Raw genomic sequence first — 26288 nt, 5'->3', positions numbered from 1 at the left:
AATGGTGAACAGAGAAGCCCATGCTGAGCATTTAGAAAGACAGAGGGAAGCAAGGGGTATGTATGTAGCACATATGGCTTTTCACATCCTATGGCATGATGCAGTTACCTCTACACAATGCTACTTGAACCCACTGCATTAAGAAAACACACAGTGACACTAGCTTTAAGAATTATTTCATTACATTATAAATACATATTTAAAAGTATTAGATAAACCTGGATTTGAACCTTGTGTCATCTGGACTCAAAAAAACTATCTCAATGCACTTTCACCTGCTGCCACAGAGTTAGCTAAGCATCAATGTTCTTCTTAGGGTCTGTATTATAGCAGCAAATACTTAAAAAAGCAAAATTCTCAACAAACGGAACAGCGATTTTTTTCCGAGGGAAAAAAAATCGCTGGTCCGCAAAAAAATAAAAACAAAAAAACCCCCCACAAAGTAAATTGGGGGGGCTTCATCCTCACACCCACCCCGATGTGGGGTGCTGTACCCCCCCCACACTACCCCTACTTAAACATACCAACTCTGAGATTGCACCACAGTGGAAACAGCAAAGTCCCAAAAATGGCCCAGTGATTTTTTTCCCCTGGAAAAAAAAATCGCTCTTCCGTGTCTTCAGAATTTTGCCATTTCGACATTTAACTGTCAGTTAAACAGCATTCCCTATATTAAGCCTTCACTTACTTAATAGGGATCCATGCTTCTTACACTCAGTACTATCCAAATTGCTGACTGCTGCACCTCTCCACTTTACTTGCATGCTTGGAGGTAAGCAAACCAATAGAACTCTTAACAATTGTATCAGTGAAGCAGAGGCTCAAGTTTGCTTGTCATTTAACTATGTGGTGCAAACAGGGAAAGCAATTTAAATGTGTATCGTGTATGTGCAAACATTTTGCCATCCATCACAATAACCAGACGCTTGGTGTTGTGCTATAGAAAGTGCATATTAGCATGCATTACTTAAATTTTCTGCCCATTTAGTCTTAATGCCATGAAAGTACATGTAAAAACACAACCTGAAGGAAAGGCAGTTTTAGGGAAAAAGCATTTATTTACACTGTAGTCATGTTACCTACACCCATGCACTTGAAATTTGGTCTCTCAGTACTTGTTCTTAAATCTATCAACTACACTACATAAATAAATAAAAACAATTATTTTTTTATATACCATGTACCTCTTTATACTGACAATACACATTTCTGATTTTTCAACACTTGTAGTAATGTGGGCACTGTTTGCATATAGTTTGTAAAGGTGTCTCTGAAAGTATACCTGCACGTTGGAAATACAACAGCAAATGCTATACTTTGCACAATTAATCTGGTAACATGCAGAACTTTAATATGTTGACAGTCATACATGGCTAGCCATCCATTTCATAAAGGCCTCCCAACATATTCTCTCAAGCATCCAATGATAATGTCATCCATTATAAATTATCCTTTAGTTTTGTAAAAGTCAGACTTGTGCTGTGGCTATTGTGGTAATTACTAATTTATGTAGTTAGTGTACCTAGTTAGGTAGGGTTTCTAATCTAACTGCATTCAACTTATGTGTGTGTCTAGTCAGAAGAATCTAACTGTGTATTCTGCAGTCATCAGTACAATCCGATGGACTACCAATATGTTGGCAAATGTACATGCCTACATGCCCATTTAATTCAGGCCTCATGACATCTCTCAAACCAGTGATGATGTCGTTCACTATAAATTATCCTGCAGCACTGTAAAAGTCAAGAATTGTGCTGTGGCATTTGCGTTAAATACTGAGTTGTTTAATTGTTATACTCAGCAGAGATTCTTTTTCCACTGCAGTCATCTGGTGTGTGTGTGTGTGTGTGTGTGTGTGTGTGTGTGTGTGTGTTGCTTGACATTTAAGAGACCATTTTGCAACTGCATGTGGGACACTGTAATTACCATCCTCTTCTCACCAGACACCGTTGATGTCATCAGTTATAAAGATTTTTCTGACACTATAAAAGCCACACTTGTGTTGTGGAACTTGTGTTAAGTACTGTACTTAGGTAGGGGATCTATTCTCACTGTAGTCGACAATCACTATGGTGACAATTTTAGACTGATATACGAGTCCAGAATTATGTCAAACTCTATTTCAAACATCTGTTTGATGTTGTGAGGCCTGTCGCATATTGTCTACTCAGAGGCAATCTCTGCTTAATATACAAGGCCATGTCAAACCCAGAGCGGTTGGACATGCTACACTTAAAGAAATCCCAATCTCTCAGAGCCACATGCTCCAGGGATCTAAACCTTGTCATCACTATAAACAAAACAAGCTGGAGGGATAGGTTCCTGACCCAGAGACTCCCCAGACTCTGGACTAGATTGCCCATACATGTCAAGCAGAGTGCCTCTTTGGCCCTCTTCAAAAGGAACCTTGACAATTGGATGGGAGAAAGGAAATTCATCCCCGGGATCACGTCAGTCACCCTGCTAGACAGGGATCCAGGGAAGAAAATAGTGTGGGAAGAAATAGCCAGGGAATTGTTATGGCTAGGCTTGTATAGGCCCTAGGGCTGATAGCCTAGTACCAACCTATGAACCTATGAACCAATAATTGTAGCATAAAGTGATGATGTCATCCTGTATAACATGCACTCTGACAGTATTCAAGACAAACCTGTGCTGTGCCAGTAACATTAACTACTTTGCTTTCAAGCTGCTTTAGCTACAACTATAGGCATTTTAATCTGACCTCAGGAAACATGTGTGTCTATACATAAATATATTACTTTTGAGACAATTTTACACAGGGATGTGATTCCACATCCATGTCCTACACTCCTCCCAATATGTTCTCCTCAGCATACAATGATGCTATCATACTCCATAATATGCAATGTGACAGTGTTACACTCAGACATACATGGTGTTGTTACTGTGACACTGCATGGAATACATCTTCTATACCTACATGGGTGCAATGTTCAAAGCAGGGCCAGTGTACTGTTATATGTGTGAGTTTGGTAGTACTTTACAGTCATTGCATGATCTTTGGAATTGCTCATTTGACTACCACTTGGGAAACCTTTCATGATGCCTCATGCATCCACCTTCCTCCTTTTTCCTCTGACCAGATGACATCCTTCCTGCACAGGAGTGGAGGATGTCCTCATGTCAAATATGCATACAAAAATCATGAAGCAGAATCCTTCCCTGAGCCTCTGCAAGCCATCTCCAGGCCACTGCACGTGTGATTGCTAATTCTTTCATGGTTTGGTACACATGTCCCATATGGTCTGTGGAAGGATGTAATGCTATCTAACAAATATACACATACACACAATAGTGTTACTATTTTCCATAATATAGATGGTGGGAATTTTTTCATGGTATAATAATTGCTTGGATTTCATGTGGTGCTGGCCCTTAGCCTAATGATGTCATATGACCCTATGAACAGTTGACATATCAATGTTGCTGTCATTGACCTATGCTATATTCAGCTGTGGATGTACAGTTTGGCTACAAGAGGGTCTTACAATCTATGATGTGAGCTAATGTATTGATGACCATTGCTGCCACTGCAGAAAAATACTCCTTCTATAACAGCTATAGTAATATGCCTCCTGAGAATTGTTGACATGGTATGATACAACATTATGTATATTTTTGGTATATTAGGACATGCATTGTTGTCATGGAGCAGATCAATGTTCTACACAGTTCCCATTCAACCATCACAGTCATACTTTCAGTATGGCACAGGTGTGCATGTGTCTACATACCTTCATTAAATATTCTGTGACAGACATCAATATTAATTCATATTGATTACATGGTCACATAAGTCTTGTCTTGTACACTTGTTGTTATGCTGTGATACACACAACCAATATATCATATGTTTTGATGCAACTGCAACCATGTGGAATTAATTGTATGTGCAGTTGTGTTGCTATACCCAAGAATCATTGAGCTGATCAGCAACACCATTGTGTGACTGTTACCACTTGTGTCAGGAAATGTTTTGCATGAGCCACTAACAACTCATCTGTAATGTGTCCTGATATGACATCAGAGCATACAAACACAGTTTGTCCATGAAACACATATAGGCATATGTTGTGCAAGTGATGAAAGTGCATGACATTGGTACAGCTGTACAACTCTGGGCATAGTAAGTGTGTGTGGAGTGTGATGAATGGCCAAGACTGTATTTGGAGAGCTTTTCACAAATCATTTATTCCTATACATGTGAAATGTTAAGGGGATTGCACAATTAAGCACAGATCTGTAAGTGGATGCCACCAGACATATCCAACTGGAGGAAATAGACAATCTATTAGCTGACAGTTTGCCTCACACATCACCCACTGTCACCACTGGCCATCAGACAAAGTATACATGCAAACATTAGTTAGTTTTTACTCTAAGGAGGGCAGTTCATCTGTGTGCTCTCTACAGCTAATAACATAAACACAACGGGGCCCTAAGAACATCACATGCTGCCTATAGCATGACTCAAAACATGATCTACCAGACACAGTTAGAGCCATACTTCAATACAGTCTCCATACGGCCTGTGTTCCTATAGAAGGGTGTACATCAACATGCATCCTTCTTATTGGTGGGTGACCATCACCTGATACATGGAGTCACTCACATCCTGACTATCCTCATCTGTGAGGTAGACCAATGAGTCTTCATGGTCCTCTTATACAAGGATACAGGTAATCTCCTGACTATGTACCAAACCCATATTCAATTTGTTAAGGCTACATAATGTCTGTTACATCTGTTTGCTGTCTTTAAGATGGTTATAAAGGGCATGCAAGATGACAACACTATCATCCTGCACAACATGACCTGGCCAAGGCATTTGACACAAACCCATAGTCAGGCATTACAATGAAACTTTCTCAAATAGCCATAAACAGCTATGTCACCAAGTGGGTAGATGGCTGGATCACATATGTGACAGATACATATGTTGCAATGTGTGAAGTCACCACTATCTAGAGTCTAGTGACCAGGTCCATTCTTCAAGACTCTGTGCTAGGCCATTTACTGTTCATTATTTAAGTCTTAGATGTCAAAACTGACTTACACATCCTTTCTCCAACCAGCTGTGTGGAGGACTGCAAATTCTGGACAATTATTGAATCCAAGTGTGGCATTCATATAACGCAGCCAGCATAAACACACACAAAAGATTGCTGCTACAGCCATGGGAACACAGTAGATAAATAAAAATCATGGGGTGATTAGTTTCATTTTGAAAACAAATACACAAGATAATTGCAATATAGATGGCACACCCATACGAGCAGACCAAGTGGTATGTATCCTGTATACTCAGGTAGATGGTATGTAGAACATCCAGCGGCATGTGCCCACAGTGGTGAGCATGCCTTTGTATGCAGCTCATCTCCTGAGTATGTGTTGGATATCCACATCAAAGGGCATTATAGTTCCACAGTTCTCAGCCCTCATCACATCAGTAACTGAGCACAAAGCATCCTTTTTCATGTATCTCCCAACACAGCTTTCAGGCATGAATTACTCATGTGTATACATTTGCCACAGTGACCTACCACACATCCACACATTTTATTGGCCATACCCAAGTATTCTTTTTGTTACGTAAACATCACTGGTTGAAGGTGTGGGAACCCCCATCAAGGTATTATACAAGATGCATGTGTGAGACTTGTTCCTGTAATGCACACAGAAAATACATAGCTGACTGACAAAATTGATAGCATAGGTTGCATTCATGACTGGGTGAATTGCGCCATATATATGGCATGCACACCTGTCAACCAATCAGCACTGTTCATAATTTCAAATACAGGTGTGACAGTGTCCCTCTTAATATCTCTTTCCAGATGTTAAATTTTGAGGAAGGTATGCTTGATTCCCCCTCAGAGATTGATGTCAAATCATGATAGTTGTACAAGTATGTTCTTGCAGAACCATCTATGATCACTCACAATCACAGATATTATGGCAAAGACATGGGATTGTTGATGATATTATTCTAATATTGTCCATGATTGTGCATGCTTCTGTCTACTGTTATCCATGAGCCTGTTACTATGAGTACCACTTGGTTGTGACTTGTGCTGACATTACAGTCATATTCAGGCAAATCATTTTACAAAACTTCATAATATGCACCTAACCCCTATTGTATATACCATCTCTGACATTTGTCCTGTCCACTGTTCATGTCAGGATGCTTATATCACAAAGAATCCTCTCCATTGATACAGTATGTCATATTTTGTGTCAGTCGCATAATATACAATAACACTGCAGTACATACTGTATCATGGTGATATACAATAACACTGCAGCACTTACTGTATCATGTTGATATGTGATTAGTGTTCATGCTACAACTGTCTACACTTACATGCCCTCATCTGCTCTACATTACCATGTTTCACCTGTCCTCTTCCCCGTGTTCATTCCTACAATTCATCTGTGTCTCCCTTTTCAATACGTACACTTCCCCTGACTATTTATTTAGAATGCTGTCTATGTATCATTACTTATCATTTACAAAACTTTTATTCGGTATGCCTGAAACAGGTTTCCACAGTATTCTGCACTGTATGCACTTTTATGTAATATGTTGGAATTATATACATTGCTTTATTAATAACCATGGTAATCATTTTGGCTTTCTGCACAATTCTGCAGACGTAGTCTGTCCATAGGTATACAGGAGCACATGTCTGCAGGTGATTATGTTGATTTACATGGTTTCCTGGTCAGCAACACTGTTGCTGGCCATGGAATCATACTTGTTTACATTTAAACATGATGCATGGCATGCATATGTAATCAGCGCTGCCGTTCACCACACAAACATGTAAACTCCATGTAGCTTTCGAATCCCCAGGTATAGCTATATCTATGTCCATTTTGAAACTCAGCTCTGAACATTCTTCTTGACTCTCTTGTTGCTTATTTATTTATTTATTTTATTTATTTTTTGGACATCTCTAGTTTGAGTTCAAGGTCTTGCTCTGTTCCTTATAAATTTTGTGATTTTGATTGACAACCTTGTGAGACTTATGGTACACAAAAAATGACAAACATTTACAAACTTATACTTAGCATATCAACTAAGAGATAGCAAAGAGTCCATGATATAGAGCCTTTCTACCTTTAAACATCTTTGATTTGTCAGTGACTCTTATCTGCAAAAGTGAACACTTCATGTCTATGAAAAAAATAAAACATTTAATGTATCTAATTTAAAAAAATGAATCATTAAAACATCAAACTATAACATTTTATAATAGAGTATGTAATTTTGTGGAGCAGCCAGTGATATATTTAATCACTTTGGCAGCATTTAACACCTTGGCCTTTCCCACTACCTATCATTTGTACTGTCACGAATAAGGACAGCATTAACCTGCCTTCATTATTACGTGTCGGTACAATGATGTGTTACTCAGTTGAAAGGCCTGTGAGGAAAGATTGGCAGTTCTTAAGTTCAAAACAACCACCTCTTTCTTCATCATAGGGTATGCACACATAAGGCAAATACTGACATCATAGCTTCAGTCAGCACATCATACTTTATGCCACATTAAAATTGTACACTTTTATTAATTTATGTAGTTATTTGTTTACCAAGTTGGTAGGCTGATGTCTCTTTTCAGCCATGACTTGAAAATGTACTTAGTAGTTAAGATGTTTGTATTCAAAATCCTGCCGGAGTTTATTTATTTATTTTACATTTGTTGACCAAGAAAGTCCAACTGGATATATGCCCATTTTCAGCGGAGGCCCGGGGAGAAAAGCTACACATATTCAGACAAATGAGATTTCACATAATATAAGAGTACAATCTAGCATGTCAGAGAAAATCAGCATATTTATAGCAAAGACACAGTCCAACAAGAGATTACATATATGTCAGAGTATAATATCACAATATAAGGTGTAAAACATTTGCCTAGTAGTGTTAATTACTCACATAGAGAAAAGAGTAAACATCATACTACAATTGTCTGCTAGTTAAAGGATATGAAATAGTAATGAAATAGTAATATCCTGTTGACAGCTAAAAGTAGAGTTGGCAACTAAGTATTGGTACAGGAGAATGGGGGGGGGGGGTTAGTTGGGGTTTGGACAAGGACAAAGCCAGTAAGATTTTAGGTGTGCTTTAAAAGTATTTTTGAAGAGACTGCTGGAAGGGAGGGTAGTTATGGCAGTGGGAAGGGAGTTCCAGATTTTGGATATGTAGCAGGAGAATTCCGCTTCCCCCGCAGAGTTATTCGCTTTGGTGATTTAGAGTAAATTTTTGTTGCCGGAATGAAGGGGTCTGAAGGAGTAGTAAGGTTGGAGAAGTGCATGAAGTGAGGGGATTTTAAGATGGTGGTTTACAAGTTTATGAGCAAAGGTAAGTTGGATTAGGAGTAGGAGTTGAGCGAGCTTGAGCCAGTCTGGGTTTCTAAGGGAGACACAGTGGTGACTGCTGTGGGAGTCCCCTCTGGAAAATTCTGCAATTTTATTGTAGCAGGCTTCGAGTTTCTTTAGGTCTGATTGTCTAAGATTTGTGAGGATGGGTGATGCATAGAGTAGGCTTGAGATTAGTTGGGAAGTTGTGGTAGAGTTTCTAGCTGGTTTGGTTAGGTGTTGTCAGTTTCTATAAAAGGCACTCAGTTTTTTGAGGACTTTTTTATTGTGAGTGACATGTGAGTGTCAAATGTGAGTTTGTTGTCAATCTGTACACCGAGTAGCTTAGTGTGGGCTGTTGGTGAGATGGAGGTGTTGTCTTTGGCAAGTATGTTGAAATGGGGGATGTTTGGGGTAGATTTTGAGGGTTGGAAGATGAGGAGTTTGGTCTTATTTGGGTTGAGGAGGAGTTGAGCATTTAATAGCCATCTTTCAACAGAAGAAAAAGATTCTTGAGTGATGTGTTGTAGTTCTGTTAGAGTTGGGGCTGAGCAGATGAGAGTAGCGTCATCTGAGTACTGTATGAGGGAGGCATGTTTGTTGGCAGTGTGTGGGTCATTGGTGAACAGGGAGAAGAGCAAGGGGCCAAGGATGGAGCCTTGGGGAACCCCAAGAGTAACAGGGAGGTGAGGGGATAGATTGTTGTGCCAGACAACTGACTGCTGGCAGTCGTGTAGATAGCTGTGGAACCAGTTGATGGCAGGTGTGGAAAAGGAGAGGTTGGAGAGTTCAGAGAGTAGAAGATCATGTGATACAATGTCAAAAGCCTTGGATAGGTTGAGAAATATAGCAGAGGAGAAAAGGCCATTGTTTTTATGTTAGAGGATGGTGTTAGTGAAGGAGAGCAGAGTAGTTGTAGTGCTGTGGTGTGGCCTGAAACCATGCTGTGTGTAGGAGAGGAGATTATTGTCTAGGAGATATTTGGAGATCTGTGAGTTGATACATTTTTTGAGTATCTTAGAGAGAGGCGAGAGGATGGCAATGGGGAAGTATTTGGAGATGTCTGTTGAGGGGCCACCTTTGTGTAGGGGTATGATGTGGGATATTTTCCATAAGGTTGGCACATATGACTCAGATATGGAGTGGTTGATTAATATGGAGATGGGATATGCTAGGACATCAGTTGCTATTTTTAGGTATTCTGTGGGCAGATTGTCAGCTGCTAGTCTTGTGGGTTTTAGTTTTGTCAATAGATGTTTTATGTTGGAGGTGGGTACTGTGGAGAGGAAGAAGAGAGAGAAGGGGTGAGTTGGACTGGGTGTGGGAGGGTTGATGCAGGGAAGTGTTTTTTAGTTAGGGACAGCAGTCCCTGTAACATATTTGTTGAAGGAGTCGGCGATGCTACAGTTGGAGAGAGGGGTGGTTGGTGGGGCGGGGGGTGTTTACCTTCCCTGGGCAGAGGATAGAGTTAATTGTGGACCAGAATTGCTTTGGGTTGTTTTGGGAGAAGTTTAGGGATGTCTGATAGAAAAGGGCTTTGTCTGCTTTTACTTGCTTTTTGACATTCTTATGTAGTTCAAGGAATAGTTGCCTATCTGAAGGGTTTTTGATTGTGTGCCATTGTTCCCATATTTTATCCCTGGATTTCATAAGGTCTCTGGTGTTTTTTGTAACCAGGGGGAGTTTTTAGTTCTGATTTTGGTGTATCTTTGGGGGGGGGGCATGGGAGTTAAGGATGTTGAGGAAGGTGCTGTTAAAGTAGTGGACTGCTTCATCTAGGTCAAGGTATTTTAGGGGTGACCAGTTTATTTTCTTTAGAGAGGTGGTGAAGGAGCTGGAGTTGAATTTAGCTTTGTAGCGAATGTGTCTATGGATAGTGGGTTTGCTGCTATTTATGTGGTGTTTTAGTAGGGAGGTTGGGGAGTGGTCACTTAGGGGGTCAGGTAAGGAGCCTGCCAGGTATGAGTGAGGATCTTTGTTGACTAGGACCCAATCAAGAATGGTGTGATTATTATGGTTTTTATTTATCCTGGTTGGCGATTGCATTAGCTGTGAGAAGCTGTAGAGATCTAGATGGAGTGCTGGGGGCTTACTATTGCAGGATAGCCAGTTGATGTTAAAGTCACTGAGTATGATGGTTTCTTGGGGTAGGCAGAGATTGGCCCAGTTTAATAGGTTTTCAAGAGGGGGTATATTTTGACCTGGAGGGAAGTAATACCCTATTATGTTGATTGCTTTCTTAGGTTTTAATTTGAGGGTAGCATAGAGGATTTCTTCCTTCTCAAGCTGGGGTGCTGACTGGGTGAGAATTTGGATATTGAGCTGGTGTTTATACATCAGTGTCACTCCTCCTTTTCTGGATATTCTGTCCTTGCAGAGGATGTTATATCCAGGTGGGAGTATTTCTTCATTTTTGATGTGAGGTTTAAGCCAGGATTCAGTTCGGATAAGGTTGTCAGGGGAGTACAGGTGTATGCATGCCTGGAGGTCTTGGATTTTGTTACAGATGCTTCTGATGTTAAGAGACATAATGAGGAGATCATTTGGCTTTTTATTAAGTGTGATTTGGGTGATGGGGGAGCTATTTGGAGGGGGATTTCTGGAGAGGTTGGAGAAATTGGGCCAGAATAAGGGTGCGCGTCTCTACTGAGAGCAAGTTTAGAGAGTGTGCTGAAGATATGTTTTATATATGCAGTGAAGTACTTGTGGTATTTTAAGGATAATTTACATTCAAATGAGGTGGGAGTTTGGTAATTAAGCAGTTGTAGTGGAAGAGGCGTTTTGTGGTTGGAGTAGTGAAATTATGTGGTGTGAATTTAAGTGGAGTAGTTGACAAAGTGCAGTGGAAGTGGTTGGGAGAATTGACTGAAACATCTTCATAGGATGCAGTATATGCTAGAATAGTGCAAGTAAGGATTATAATTGTAGTAGTTAGTGACATGACTGTGTTGTGGTTAGGATGTGTGATAAGAAGGTAAGAGAAGTAGAGGGGTGGAGATTATGGGAGGTATGAGATGGTTGGTTGGATATTACTGGGAGTGGTCTTTTTGCTAAAATTAAATTAGAGTATAGCTGGGACAGGGAGGGGAGCAGAGTGAGCGAAGCGAACAGAGAGGGCTAAAACCCTAGGCAAGGATTGTAGGGTAAGTGATAAATATAGTAACGTTCACTAGTTCTATTTTGGACTATACTTGATTTCTGTAGCCAAATTCAAGTTTTCTGCTGGAGATGACTTTAAGGGAATTATTAGGCTTTCCTTTTGTTAACCTGAGTTGCTTTGCTTTTGTTAACCTGCATAAACACTAACTTTTGAATGTCTTTATCATAAATTCCATAAATTCTAATAAAAAAAAGCATAACTTATGTCAAATGTGACTAGTAAAAAATTTGATTTTTTTAGGCAAATACATATCATCCCTACTTCTTCTCTTCTGACATATAAATGTATTATAAAGAATTGTTTAGGACAAAATACATATTTTCCACCTTCTATTATCTGACATCTTCTTTCACCTTGATAAATGTTTTAGCAAGTCTATATTAATGAATATAAAACACTTTAAATTTTTTTTCAGTACAAAATGACCATACAGAAATTATGACTACTATGTATACTAACATTACTCATCATAACCAGAAAGCCAATTACTCTTAAATTGAATTCAGACAAACAAAATAGCTAACAGACAACAGGTTGCAGTTAGGATCTTATGACAATCATAACTGCTTCTCTTAATTTTCCCCAGTTGATCTGAATCTTGGAACATTCCCACATCGTCCCAATCCCCTTCAATAAACACATCACATGACAACCTTTATTAAACTTCCATAAACATAACTTTATTAACCAATATTTATTAATTACAAATGAAGTATAGTACAGCTGATTTAATCATAGCATTAACATCCATGTAATGTTAATCAGGACAGGGTGGCCTCACTCATCCTGACCTAGTAAGCAGCATCCATTCTTCCACTCTCTTACTTATGAAGGATCATCCAACCACTCACTTCATTTGCCATTTATTGAGTAACACATCCAGCCAAATAAGCAACATCCTTACCTCTGCTCACTTACTTTAATTATGAAGCAACGTTCCAGCACTCACTTCATTTACTGTTTATTTAATTACGGATCCAACCAAATAAGAAGCATCCTAACCTCCACTCGTTTATTTCATTTATTAAGCAGCCTCCAACTGCTCACTTTCCTTCCGCAACTCATTGAAATTAACATTCAACACCAGAAGGGGAACAGAAGAGATCAAGCTTGTTCCTGTTCTCCACCCTAGCCAGACTGATAAGACAACAATCCCCACTAACCCTCCAAAAATGGGGAGGGAGGGCGGATAGCAAGTTCATGCCAAAATGTGATTTCTTACCCAGTTGCACCTTCATACACCAGTTAAGCCCTTCCCTATCCTTACTTTATTTCCTCCCAATCATCCCTCATTCCCATTAACCCTTCCCCCCCACCCTCTTAACTCCCACTGATATATTTATCTAACCCCCCCCTCTGAAGATGTCCCTGGACAAAATGGTTTGTTACCAAACCTTATTTGTCCAGGTCCCCTTCAATAAACACATCACACCAAATGACATTTGACGACCTTTATTAAACTTCCATAAACATAACTTTATTAACCAATATATATTAATTACAACTGAAGCATAGTATAGCTGATTTAATCATAGGATAAACATCAATGTAATGTTAATCAGGACAGCATGGCCTTACTCATCCTGACCCAGTAAGCAGCATCCATACCTCTACTCACTAACTTTACTTATGAAGCAGCGTTCCATCACTCACTTCACTTACCATTTATTGAATTAGTCATCCAACCAAATAAGCATCATCCTTACCTCTGCTCACTTATTTTATTTATCAAGCAGTCTCCAACTGCTCACTTTCCTTCCTCAACTCACTGAAATAAACATCCAGCAACAGAGGTGGAACAGAAGAGGGCAAGCCTGTCCCTCTTTTCTGCCCACCAGCCTGACCAGGCTGTTCTCCCTCTCACCTACTAAACTTCCAACCTAACTGGTCATTAAAAGGCATCATACCAAACATCATTTGGTATACAGCATCCTCTCTATCCAAACTGGATCCATGCCATCACCTCCCAAAGCCCTATTACATAAATGGCCAAAGTAACCAGTTGGCTAAATAACTGAAATTAAACCTCGATCCCCCTCCAATGCCAAAGTGAGAAGCCATAACCTCATAACTTAGCCTAACCCCTGTATATTGGCTAAACTCTTACTTACCTAACCCACCAATAGTAGCTTCCCAATACTACTCAATGTACATATTAATGTCCAAAATTAAACTTCTGTTCCACTCAGTGTAATAGTAATCCCACCATCAACACTATCTGAAATAAACAACACATTTAATGACATCATAGCATCTGCAAACCAACAAACCATCCTCTGAATGAATGCAATACATCCATACCCATAGATACCCAGCAAATGAACTACCAGAACCCTATGAAGCCCAATGTCACCCAAAACAAAACAATGCCTTCACATGCCTAATCATAACCCCTCTTCTACCCAACAAATATAGTAATGACCAACGTGAATTTTTTTTATATAAAAATTGGCTCAATTACATAGCAATCCCACCCTCATACCTACTATCCTTATAAAGCAAGAAACATCTGAGATCCTAAAACCACACAGTTAATGACTTCAATACATCCAGGAAATAGCAGTCCCACAAACCATAATCCAATGACCTTCAATTTACCAAATGACAAACCTCACAACCAACGTACTTTGACAATAGTCATTGCCTGCTAATCTTCGCTCTATTAGACCTACTCTAATCCTTCAGGCAATGTGAACCACTGTATAAGATTCAGTAAATTAACATACCCTAACACCCATACAACTGAAATAATCACAGCTAACCCCTCACTGACCAACTGAAAAGCCCCACTTTGTTTACAGTCTTGAAACAAATCAGCCAACAATCCATCCTACCAATCTCCTACCCCCTGGCAGCTGTCACACAATTTGACATGGCTAACACCAAGCCCCAGATCAATCCCCCTACAAGTATGGCCCAACCCAATCCTCCTGCCAAGCTGGAAAATCAATGGGAATCCTCATGAACTAACCAATACATCTACCAAAAGCTCAACAACCTTAATCCACCACTTACCTTAGGATTTCCCCTTTAAAGGTTTCCTTTCAATGTGTCACCTTACCATCCAGTAACAAAACAAACCCTAAACATCTGCTGGAAGACCAAAAGGCATACTCTGCCTAATCTGTACCACTTCAGCCTAGCCACTGGAACACCTACTGCCTATCCACCTACACTTGCGTACCCGTGATGCTCCCACAAACCCTACCTACTCTCAGGTTGCACATATCATACCATCACCTATTGACTCAGAAAAAGAATATCAAACAAACTAAATAACCTACCCATCTGCTATCTGTACCCCAACACAGCTTCACAATCACTACCTTCCTTCATAAAAGATGAATAGTCCAACAATTCGACCCCACAGTCCTTAATTCAATAAAAGATGCTTAAGGAAACCTGCTGTATTACCCACATAACAAATAGAGGCTGTTGCAACTCAATTACCCAACCTGCCATCCCCGTCTGTCCCCAGTACAGCTGAAACCTACACACAACCCACAAATGCACACAACACTGCCCCCTGTAACTAATCAGTACTGACAATAGAGGCCATATCCTACTGCAACCAAAACTACATGCACTGCATAAAACTTAAAGCCTCAAACCGAACTTACAGTTTGAAGTTCCTGATGCCTTTTTTTTAATCAAACCAACCCGCATCCCCATCCATGAATTTGCCTATCCATGTATCCCCAGTCCAAAACTGTCTCCACAATAAAAGCAAAAGCCTAATGAAGCTTAACATCCAACTGTCCCCTGCCACTAGCCAGAAGCCCATTGAGGCCTCCAAAGGGGTTTACTGCTTGCATTTCCTGCTTCCCTCAGATGTTGAACCCCCACCATATAAATTAATTCAAAGTTACAGACTCCCATTCCAGACCTTTTCTATAACTAAAGGCGGTAGGTGAAAAGTTACAAGACCCTCCACCCTTGCCCCAAAGCTCACTTAACTAACTACTAAGCCAACCAGATCCTAAAACCAACCCCACCTCAGCTGTTGTACCTCCACCCCATCTATGTTCAACCCCAAAATCCCCTTAATGCAAACTAAATACCTGCTTCAACATGTCCCTAACTTACATCAAGCACACCTGTTGCCACAGTAATCCCAATGTGTACAAACTCCTACTTGCCTAAATGAGAACCTGAAATTGTGTCATTACCTGCAACGTCAATGCCTTCCACCAATGTCCAGAACCTCCAACAGCAACATCACCTGTCAAAATCCACTTCCTTCAGGTCCACCAGCTGATACAGCTCTGTACTTCATCTCTGCCTGAAACTCTGTAGTTTGCCATCTCTGCCTGAAATTCTGTACCTCCATTATCTGCAAAAAATTAGGCACCTTGCCAATATGAAAAACTGCAGTATTTATGGGTGTCACTCAATTCACCCAATTATAGAGCTACTATTCAGATGCTCAACTCCTATGGTAACAGAAATGAATCACCTCTCCTAGAGCATTTGGTCAGATGAGGTGCGACACAGGTGCTTTTCAAATACCTCACATTTTCCAAGTACAGTGGACACAATACAATTAAAGATGGGAATCAAAACCTTTACCCTGTGTTTATGTGACAAACACAGTATCACTATGCCCACTCCTTACCACCTGCATTAAGTTAGCTGTCTGATCTGGGGACTCTGTAGCAAAATCCAGTTAGGACTTCTGTCAAGTGTTCATCCCATTCTAGCTACTAGTTATAAGCCTCACTGGAGGGGTTTGTCATTTTTGGAGCTATAAATAAGTAATGTCTAGTGCAGGAATGTTTAGAAATATATACTATTCACACAATATTTCTTCCTACTTTTCATCTAGTAAAGTACAATCAGAAATGTGATTTCTAAGATTTATCGACATTGCAAAAAGGGTAGTTCCTTTATTAATTATTCATTACACAGACCACTCATTGTGACCCTTGATATTAGAATCTACATCTGCCATATATTTTGTTAATATTTTGCAATATAGAAGTTTTTTTTCAAATACACCCAAGCCAAAATAATGAAAATGTGTCCCTATGTACATATATTGACACTTAAGTAGTTTGTCCCTTCCTCTTCTTTTCTACAGTACATGAATTCTATTCCAATACCTCCATCACAATGGTCACTCTAAAAATGGATACCTCCTTGACCCAGGGTGGCCAATATTTAGAACCCTGTCAGTTTAACCGGTAAGGAATTCAGTATAAATAACTGACCAAATTTCCCCGCAGCCAACGGTTTTTACATTCTGCTTTCAGATGTGCTTGCAACTTAATGCTCTTATATTCTAGAGTCTCATCTTGTATGGCCCACCATCTTCCTTCTTTGCAACTATATGGAACGTCAGACATTTTCAGGTAACTAGATGACTTTTTCTTTTATAACTGATGGAAGGACTGATTGAAGACACTAAATATGACATGTTTTGTTCAGGACACACCAAACTGTACTATCGGTTTATTTTTCTAGATAAAAAATGGTTCCTTCATGCTGAATCCATTATTCTTCCCACACTATCAAACCGTGGCTCACTTTTTTGAGCATATCCTTACTACTGCAACCTAATACTTACCTCTGGTGGTACATTTTCGGGTCTATATTATGTCAGCAAAATGGCATTACAGCAGTTCACTGATTTTTTTTTTACCATGGGAAAAAAACGGTGAACCAACAAAACACAACATACCACTTAAAACATTACAAAGAAAGCCCCTCACACCCCCAATGCGAGGGGCTGTGTCCTCACACCCCCTAACTAAATATACCAACTCCAAGATCACACTACAGTCGGGTAAAGGGCAATGTCATGGCCTGAGGCCAAGTGATTTCTTTCCCTGGGAAAGAAATCGCTAAACTGAGCTTTTGTTCTTTTCTGATTTTGGCCTATATGTGTCGGCAAAACGGCATTCGCTATAATGCTGTTTTGATGATAAAATAAAGACCCAAGTTTTCAAGTGACATTGCAAACACTATGACTTACTAAACACCTAGTGTGACTAAAAGTAGACCCTTGGAGGATATAGTAATGCCAAAACCTAGTATCTTTCAAAATTAAGAACACCTTATCTAACTTGATTTGTTTATTTCTTTCTTTCTCTTTTTTTAAACACCTTTATTGAATTCTCACTGGTGACACAGGCAAACTTTTATTTATATAAAAGTAATCAAACTATATAAACAAGATCACATTTACAAACATTATATGTCACACATATTTAGTTATATACAGTATAATCAAACCAACATTGCATGAATTGTTAAATTCATGCTTTCTCTTAATTTTTATTCCTCCTCCAAAACATTTTCTGCATGAATTGCTCCCAGAATTTCTATTTTATTCTATGTAATTTACTCCTACCCTTTTCTAAAGATCCATTTTCTGTTCATTTATCGCTGTTACAATATGCAGTACTTTAAATATAGGCTTCGACTTTGATTTCCATGCTCTAGTAATTGCTTTTTTGGCAGCCATCAGAATTAAACTTAACAAGGTCTTACATTATGCTTCACTTATATATCACTATGTCTCAGCAATTCAGATCCTGTATCTCAGCTCAAAAAATAATTTCCTTAGCTACACTCATTTGTTCATCCAGTATCCGTAACAGATTGCTCTGTAGGGAATTTTTACAGTCTGCCAACTCATTATGCTCCAAGAAGATCTGCTCCATGTTATATCATTCTTTTCAATTACATCTCCAATGTTTGCCACCTACCTGAAGGAAAATAATTCTTTGGAGTCTGCTTGGGTATAAAAGTACCTATAGAAATGCTTCCAGGCAAAAATCCTAAATCTTCTATATGTTGTTGCATATTTGGGAGCCATACATATGCCCGCCCATTTTTTTTTTTTGAATTGCTTATCTAATACCTCTTTCCATTATTTTCTGACATACTGATTGATTCCTATAGTTATTGTGCAATATCTTATATTCCCTACTAATTATCAAATTTTCAATGGTAGCTTCTCTTCTAGGTTCAACTAAAAAACTCAGCCAGTGCAGGTCTTTCACTCAGGATTCCTCTATCCCTTTCTCTTTGTCTATACTCTGATATCAGTCCCTGATAAGGAAGGCAATGTCTAGCCTGCAGTCCAAATGTCTTCTTGGCCTCTTCCTATTCTATTTCTTTTCTCTAATTATTTGTTCCCAATACCTTGGTTCCTCTACCAGCTTACTCCAGTAAATTCCAATACCATCTTGCTTATTTTCTGTACCTCTAATTACAGTCATCCCTACTGGCAGAATCTCCTTTCTTCAGTCCTGTGTTGACTTAGTTGTTAGTATACATTATGTTGCTTTATTAACAAAATGTTCTGCATGACTTATGTTATTCTCCTTAATTATCTATGTCCCAGATCCCACTCTTTATTTCTTGTATTACTCCCCTGCTTCATCATCGTCCCTTTCCACTTTGAATTATAACTTTCTGCTTGTGTTATGCATAAGTGCCTTAACTGTATAGCTGTAAAATATCCCTTCAAATCAAGTAAGCCTAAACCTCTTTGTTCCATTGGAAGGATCAGCTTATCCCACTTGACTCTTGCCATCCACCCCTCCCAGATAAAAATAATTCAGCTATTTACTAATTACTATCCACAACTTACCTGGTATCACGTGATAAAAACATGTCTGACATATGTATAAAACTACAGAGACTTAAACTGACTTGTTAAGCAACAACCATATGGTGGCAGGAGGGCACTCATGAAGGGTCTAGGATGGAGGCACTGTTGCTAAAATGCAACAAATCCTTAGCTCCTTTGCATTCAACCAAAATAGGAATAGCAACAGATTTGGTCATAATGAAGTCAAATTGCATTTTGCAGTAAAGATCTGACTGGCATACAGCAATGCCTATATAGCAAAACATGTAAGTGGACAGTAACATTCAGTGTCAATGATTTAAGAATGTGCAGATGCAGTGTATGATTCATGCTGTCAAAAATGAACAAGGTTATCTTGAGTCTGATTCCTATATTTTAACAATACAGTGCTGCCATTTAGTACAGTTATCTATAAGTTATCTGCCTGAAGTTATTATGAGGATGAAAACACTACCCTGTCCAGTTCAGAATATACTCATAACCTGGATATAAAACTCTAGATTTCAAATTTATTTAGTACTTCAGTGTCTCCAAGTAATGTCATCTGGACCAGTACCTTGTAGAAAATTGCAAAACAATGAACAGAGGAAATCCATATGACCCTGGAGACAAGCATGAGGGCAAAATAGGAGGTACAGAGGAACAATGGCAGAAAGGTGTATCAGGTTTAGAAACAAAGCATATCCTACCTTTCTAATCAAGGATCTGGATGGCTGAAATGAAGAGTAATACAATTTTTCATTCTACAACATGTTATTTTGTAGTCTCAGGACATAACTAATTTGGTGCTGCCTGCTAATCTTGCCAAAATGCAGATAAGATAGATCATCTCAATTTATTTGCTTTATCTCAGTTTATTTGGTTAGTTTGGGCTTATCAGGAAATGGGGGTGCAGCTGAAGTATTAAAATCCATATGGAAAACAAAACTAAATTCAACAAATTAGATTACCAGTGAGAAGACTTTCAGAAGCTGCAACTAAGTTGAAGAGAATCAGCTTCTTGTTTTTACTCTTCAGATTAGAGCACATTTACTGACTCACAAGGGTGAGCAACAATGAATTTTACAAACAGATTTAAAAAGACACTGGAGCTGGGAATGTGGCTTTGTGATAAGGTTAATGTTGGTAATTGGAGTAACTTTTTCTGATGCTTTCCTGAGGATACATAATACTTCTAAGGAATTATCACTTTGTTTAATTATAAAAATAAAGATGTCACTGAGAGGTCTGCATACCTGTATGCCTTTCACAAAAGCTGTCTTTTGTTTCCTGCTGTACATGGATCTATATTAGTTCGTCGAATGTGCATTTCAGCGAACACCTAATCATCGACCCCAATTCAGTGAAAATCATTTCTGAGATTCACTGAGTTTACCAAGGGCAATGAAATACTTGCCCCATAGTGCAATGGGCAAACATCTTACTAATCAAACCCACCCAAGTAGAGGGCTACCCCCACCCCCTAACTATATATACCAACTCTGAGATTGCACTGCAGTGGAGAAAAGGCAAATTTTGTGCATTTGTCCAACTACTTCTTTGACCTTGGTAAATTTAGCAAATCGTAGAAGCAATTTTCACTGATTAGGGGTTGATGATTAGGTGTTCGTTGAAATACACTTTTGGCGAACTAATATAGACCCCTATACACTTCTGTATTCCATGTCTGTGAGTCATGCCAATGACTGGAGGTGGACTAAAGAGACTGCAGAGAATATAATTATGTAGGGGTGCACTGTTTTCTATTATTATTATTATTATTATTATTATTATTATTATTATTATTATTATTATTGCAGCCTATTTTAAAATCAATACTCCATGCCAAATAAATACATTGCCTTCTGCAATGTGTGTGCAAAAAAATTATTGCTATATTATATGACATGTTCAAGCAGCGTGGTATATAATTAGCTATATAGAAGCATGCAATTAGTTCTTTATGCTTTTACTTTCCTATCTACTGGTCAGAAGGCTCTAATTCAGTTTAATACATTTAGGTCTGCTTCACACTGTCATCAGTATATGAAAGTTTGTTTTATTTTCAGTTTCAAGAATCACATTCTCTAATTCAAAATCAAACACAGTATCATTTCCATGTAAAACCTTGCCTAGTCAGTTTAGCTGTTAATCACATGTTCAAACCAAACTATACATTTCAGAACCCCATTCTCTACAGAATTAATTTAAATAAAAATGAAACTTAAAACAGTTTTTCCCCTACCAATCCTCTCTCACTCATTTAACCTCTGTTCTGATATTTATAAAAACCCATCTCCCCTCCTCCCATAATAAAAGGATTACCAAACTATTAATATTCACAAAATCCTTGCCAAACTACCACCGCAAACATGTCCTGCACATTAAGGCTTACCTCTAAAAACAATAACCTCCCTCTTTATAGTATTAACCTGAGAAGCATTAGAAACAAACTCCCAGAGGTCCATGCATAGATTGCACTCCACTCCCTTGAAATCATGGTCATAAATGCAACCTGGCCAAAACAAGATATAAGAGATGACGACATTCTACCACCATGGTATAACATGTTTACATTCAAGAAAACATACAAACAAAATGCAGGCAATGTGGCAATAATCTACAAAACCAACTTGCAACTATCCCACTTAAATTATAGTCTTCAGCTATTACAAATGCTGAGATTCTTGTATTCTGACATATACACGATAACTATTTCACTTTACGCATCATTGTTATGTACATACCCTCAGGTAACACAGATACTCCAGAGGAAATCACCTTATGGGTCTCAGCAAATATCAGGCAAGAAACTGTAATTGTAAAAATACTTCAATACAGATTGTCAAATTGTTAATAATGATCACAACAATAATATAATCAGCTTATACGGCTTCACTCATCTCCACTCTTACTAGATAAAATAAAACCAGTATTAATACTTAACCATTAACTGGATACTCGCACATTTCCCAAACAATATTCTCATTTCTGGTTCCTTCCCTGAGACCTTAAGTGATTCCCCCCCTAGTTTTACAATTGGACAGCTAAACTCCCATGTGAAACATCACTGCTATAATCTAATACATAAATTCACATCATTCCATAAAGACACCTTCCTGGCCAGATTAAGATACAATAACTGGAAACACCTTCATACTCTTCCTTTAGATGATACTGTAGTGTACTTTAATGTCACAACATCCTAAATGAACATGCTCCACTGAGAAAAAGGAGTAAAGTAAACCTTTTATCCTAGCTAACTAGAAAAAAAAATTATAATTTAAGGAAGAGACAGAATTTGTAAAACTCAGTGTTCAACTAAATCTCACTCCAGCCTCCAAAACTATAAACAAACCCAATACACCAAGAAAAAACACTCTAAACTTTTCTGATCCTCCATTAACAAACTTATACATGCTGTCCACACTATCCAAATAAACCCTTATACTAACTGCATAAGGACAGCACTGCTAGCCAAGTCAATGCATATTTTATCCACACAGTATATTTGTTTTTAACAGTTGAGTGAGATGTAATACTCATACACCTGCAGAGAAAACAAATAATATCAACACATTTGATTTGGAATTCATCACCATATATGCTTCCCAGACTAAAATCAACTACATTTGCCCCAGACTATCTTCCTGCAGAGTATACTATACTTTCAGGAGACACCCTAGCTTACCCAATCACCATCCTAATAAAATGTTCCATCATGCAATGCTACATCCCTTTGTTTGTGTCTTTCGGCTTTTCCTGGTTAGGGGTTGCCACAGAAGAACTCCGGTCCGCTAATGATTGGCAGTTGATTTTTACATACCGGCTTGCCAAGCCTGACGCACAACCTTCAATGAAGGTATGCCCATTCACGCATGTCTCCACGCAGAAGACGCTTTAGCTGAGAATCGAACCGGACAGCGTCTTACTGTGAGGCGACAACGCAACCGCAGCACAAATTTGAAAAAAAAATCCTATTATATTATGGTTTCTTGTTTGATACTTGCTGAGACCCATGAGTCTTAGAAGTCTGTAAGATCCTAGCTACATTCATTTATTGCCACTAACAACTTAATAAGCAACACACAATACAGTTTTTAACCATACCATTGTACAACAGCTTTGCTCAGTTTTGCTACCACCATCAGGAGTAAAAGGAACGAATGCAGGGAACATATTATTATCCCTTTTTCTTGATTTTCCAAAAGCTTTTGAAAGCACATCTCACCAAAAGCTGCTCTACAAACTCTTCTCTCTAGGAGCTCATACCTTATCTCTCACCTGGTTCTATGGCTAACTCAGCAACAGACTTCAAGTTGTAAAAATGGAAAACAAATGTCAAACAAACAAACAAATAAATAAATTGCATCACTCCATTTCTCTCATTGTACTTAGGGGTGCCTCATGGATCTATCGTTCCACCCTCATTATCAAATTATTTTATCAATGACCTACAAACAAGTAAAAAATGCCACGATTATTCAGTACATTGATGATTCCACACTCATCTGCACTGCAAAAAAAACAACAATTACAGGTGATTTTTAGCAGCAGCTTCAAACCTAAATGCAGAATCGGTCAACTCCATTGAAACATGGCTTCATAACTTCCAATAATGATTAATCCCTAAGAAGACCAAAGTTATTTTGTTCACACATAAATGGTTCTGAAATAACAAACCTCTTTTCACAATTATTTCCTATCAAACCAAAATTGAATTTGTAACTCATACCAAGATCCTCGGTGTCATCATAGATGATGACATGAACTTTGACAACAAATAAAGCAAACTATCAGCACAATAAACAAAAACGTAGTTCCCTGTATCGAGCCAAATCTTAAAAGACTGACCAGGCTGGAAAACTATTGCCTCTACTCTTCTGTTACCTACCCTCCTATATGCTGCTCTTATATTTGTCAGTCTGCAAGCTACCCAAGTAACCATGTAAGAAAAATGCTGCAACATTCAAAAATATTAAAAAAAAAAAAATGAAAGAAAAAAATGCTACAACAAAATTGTTAAATTTCATGGCTGACATGCCATATAGATCCCATCACTGCATGGGACTAAAATAGAATAGTATTACATTTATATCCATGCTCACTCCAGCGGGTCTATATTATAACATCTAATTTTACAAAGATCAAATGTTATAATATCGAACCTGTAATGTTGAATGCTGAAAACAGCGAAGGTGTAGGACACCGAATTCTTTCCCAGGGAAAGAATTCGGTGGGCCATTGCTGTGGCTTTGCTGTTTTCAGCATTCAATATGTTGGAATGTTACAGGTCAGGTTCAGGTAAGTGTGCAATTGTGTGTAGGTTAGGGTTAGGGGGTGGGTTAGGTGAGTTAGGGTTAGGGCGTGGGTGAGGTGAGTGTGCGATAGTGACGGACCTTAGGATTAGGGTTGGGTTAAGGTATGTGGATAGCTAGTAGTGTATGTAAAGTTTAGTTTAGGTTTAGGGGTAGGATTTTAAGTGTATGTGTGTGGATTGCTGATTTTTGTGTGTGTTTGTGTTGTGTGTATGTTTCTCGGAATAGCAAATTTTTTACCTGGGAAAAAATTTGCTATTCTGACTGTTCGATGTTTTCAGATTTCGGTGTTTAGGGTTCGATATTATAACATTCGATGTTTATGAACTTCGATGTTATAATACAGACCCCACTCCAGCTACCTCTTCCACTGAAGAACAAAAAAAAAGTCCACCTAAGTAATTAAAGTTACATCTACCCCCCTTGTAATCCAGTATTACTCACACCCAGCCATAAGGTATTGCTATAACAAATTTTCTATGGAGAAATTGTATGTATTTTAACATTGTAGGGCTGCCATCATGTTTGAAAGTACTTTTGACTGTGTTTTTTTTGTGAAAAAGTAAACTTTTAGGAACTGGTAGTTTTACTGGCATTTTTACTTATTTTCCCCAGGATAGAAGTGCCATTTCCAGCTTGACCATGGAACAGATTGTCATTCTCATGGTTGGTCCTTCTTCCAGCCACACACACAAAAAAAAAAAGTTAAGCAAACATGTTTTGCCACCACAGCAAGCTAGAAACTTGCTTGAACCGCAGGTGAATGACTCTTCTGTGGCCATTTGTTGTACCTCAGACCACTCATCTTTTCACTGATCCCTCTGGTGTAGCACCTACAGTCACTGTGGACTGAGGGTTAGCCACATTCTCTGTTGCTGTTGGAGTCCCTATAGTGGGCAAGAGAGAGCCACTCTTGTTGGTCCAGGGAGAGGGGACAGGGAAGGTTTCCTTGTTGTGTCAGAATGCTTTGCCCCTCTGTGTGGAAGCAGTAGATGGCCTCATTTTCCTTTCAAAAGGAAACAGAAAACCAAGCCTCTATGTACTCCTCCTCAAATTTCTTTTGGATAGGAGTAGTCTGCTAGTATTAGCTCAGGGTTTGAGTCAGGCTATTATTCCTCCTTGTAGAGTATTGCCCAGTAAAAGAAAGAGGTATGCCTCCTTTACTGAACAGATTCAAGATTCAGAATCTGAATAGGAAGATGCAAAGACAGATTCAGGGTTTTGTCGTCAGATTTATGATTCAGACTCAGAGGAGAGCTCACCTTCTGATTCTCCATCTTAGGGTTTCGCTTTCTCTGACACTATTGCTAGAATGTCCCAGTGTTTTTAGTGGGAGTACACTAAGGTTTCTCAGTCAGTCCCTCAAAATATACTATGAGTTGTTACAGAAGAATTTTCCAGAACCTATACCCATTCCTGCTGTTCTGTCTAATTTAGAGGATGTGTTTCTTATTGCCTGCAATTTTCCTGATAGCCAGCTGTCCCAAAAAAGGCAGCTAGGATGCATGTTGTTTCTCAGTCTTTAAAATGTATGCACACTATTCCCAAACCTGACCCAGTAGCTATAGCCTTATTTGTCTCCTCTGTTGCTAAGTATTTAGTTAATTCCAATCCTCAAAGATAACGAACAACAATGTAAATAAATCCAGTGATGTTGCTTCTAGTATGATAAAAAACGATTGGAACCTTGGCTCAGACACAAAACTCTTTATTGAACTAGGTAAAAACCAAAAACTGGAATACGTTTAGCGCTTTCATCTGTACCAGCAGACTTCTTCAGAACGTAAATCTAATGTCACAGTGCTCTTTAAATATCTTTTCGGACCCAATTTTGGCG

This window comes from Protopterus annectens, chromosome 4.part1, assembly GCF_019279795.1.
Source record: "Protopterus annectens isolate FY-2018-M chromosome 4.part1, PAN1.0, whole genome shotgun sequence".
NCBI lineage: Eukaryota > Metazoa > Chordata > Ceratodontiformes > Protopteridae > Protopterus > Protopterus annectens.
The sequence above is the reverse complement of the archived record's forward strand: the minus strand, read 5'-3'. Positions refer to the sequence as shown.